Raw genomic sequence first — 2,108 nt, 5'->3', positions numbered from 1 at the left:
TTGTGACGGATGTATATTCTGTATTCCGTTTTTCTTGTTGAGGTTGTTAAGATGCAGCCAAGCAAATCTTTTTTCAAATTTGATATGATATATGATATTTTCGGTTCATATAATTCTAGACTTCATATATGGTATGAAGTAGTCGACGTCGATTAGAGAACCTAGATTGGAAACGGCGTATCAATCCCTTTGTGGCCGCGTAAAAAAACACAGACGGAAGTCGATTAACTTCTACGAGCAAATCATGTTTCAAGCAACAGTGAGGTCATTCCAAACGATGAAATCTCTGAATCATCTCTATAAGGTATGCAATGCTACAAATACTTGACACAGTTATTGCGTAGATAGTTCCTTCAAATCCCTTCCTTTTGTTAAAAAATTCAGCACGCTCAATTCTGATACCATCGATGAGATCTTTGATCTCCAAAACTCTAATCAGTTTAGTGAATGTAGCCAAAACCCTGATGGATTTTATAGACAAACTTGCATGGGTTTTCAGAGAAATTTAAGTGGCGCTTATGGGCAGAGCTATTCCATGGGTGATTATGGTTTCCATCGTGACAGCCAGTATAACATCAATGGGTCTTATAATCAGAAGACTAGTGTAGCGAGTTTTCAAATCTCAAAGAGGTGTTATAGTGGCATAGTAAATTCTCAAGTACCATGTTACTCTCAACCTAATGAGAAGTCGGATAAAGCTGGTGAGCAAAAGGGATTACTTGAGGAGCTTAATGCTATATGCATGGATCAGAAATTAAAAGAAGTTGTGGAGTTTTTGGGTTTAGCTGAACAAAGTATCAGTTGAAATGCTTGGATATCTATTCTTGATGAAAGCATGTGGAGAATCTCAGGCACTTAAAGAAGCTAAACTTGTCCATAACCACCTCACAAGGTCAGGACATCATCTTGATGTTCACATTTGCAACAAAATCTTGGAAATGTATTCGAAATGTGGTTCCATGGAAGACGCATATAATTTCTTTGAGAAAATGCCCCAAAGAAATCTTGCTTCGTGGGACACCATGAGAAAAGGGTTTGCTAAAAACGGCCATGGAGAAGATGCAATCAAAATGTTCACCGAATTCAAAAAGGTCGGATTAAAACCCAATAATCAGATGTTTCATGGTATCCTTGCTGCATGTAATATCGTAGGAGACATGAAACTCGGGCTATTGCATTTCAAGTCAATGATGAAGACTTACAATCTTGTCCCATCTATGGATGATTATGTCCGTGTAGTCGATATGCTCGGGAGTTCAGGATACTTAAATGAAGCATTGGAATTAATAGAAAAGATGCCGCTGAAGCCAAGTGCAGAAATTTGGGAAATTATGATGAATCAATCTAGGGTTCACGGTGATTTAGAACTCGGAGACCGTTGTGCTGAGATTCTTAACCTTCGGGAACCTTCTCGTTTAGATGAACAAACAAAATCTGGCTTGATACCAATAAAGTCTTCAGATATTGCAAAAGAAAACGAAAAAAAGATGTCATCAGAGTTGATTAGCAGAGCCATGACTTTTCAGTTTAGGAGCGGGGATACTTCTCATCCTGATCAAGAGAGGTTATACAGTCAACTTAGGTATCTAAAACAAGCCATGATAGAGGCCGGGTATCTGGCTCAGACTAGATTTGTACTCCATGATATGGACCATGAAAATAGAGAAGAAGCTCTTTTATTACATAGTGAAAGACTTGCTTTATCTCAAGCTCTTTTGACTACTCCAGCCCGTTCATCAATACGGATATTGAAAAATGATCGTATTTGTGCTGATTGCCATGAGGCAATCAAGATTATTTCGAAGCTGGTTGGGAGACTAATTATTGTACGTGATAAAAAGAGGTTTCATCAATTTGAAAATGGAGTTTGTTCTTGTAGAGATTATTGGTGATAGTTTGGAATTTATTTTTGCTAATCTTATTGACAGTATCTTATTTATGATTAAGTTATTTAAATGTGCATGCTGAAAACAAAAAGCTTATCTGATGTTATGGATTATCATGTCTTTTTCTTGATTACATATTGGGCATCATTCTACTAAGTTATTTATTCATTCTTTTCTATGGCAATATTGTACGCTTATATGATTATTAAGGAATTGTAATAT

At 36.7% G+C, this 2,108-nt stretch overlaps 1 pseudogene; it reads left to right on the top strand.

Moving 5' to 3' along the window:
* The first annotated feature begins 487 nt into the window (after positions 1-487).
* On the top strand, positions 488-1,892 carry LOC145016708 (pentatricopeptide repeat-containing protein At2g25580 pseudogene; annotated as a pseudogene).
* The last annotated feature ends 216 nt before the right edge of the window (positions 1,893-2,108 follow it).

This window comes from Lactuca saligna, chromosome 9 (assembly GCF_052625555.1).
Source record: "Lactuca saligna cultivar CGN05327 chromosome 9, ASM5262555v1, whole genome shotgun sequence".
In the NCBI taxonomy this organism is placed as follows: Eukaryota; Viridiplantae; Streptophyta; class Magnoliopsida; order Asterales; family Asteraceae; genus Lactuca; species Lactuca saligna.
Note: the sequence above shows the minus strand (reverse complement) of the source record. Positions and strands in the feature narration are given on the sequence as shown.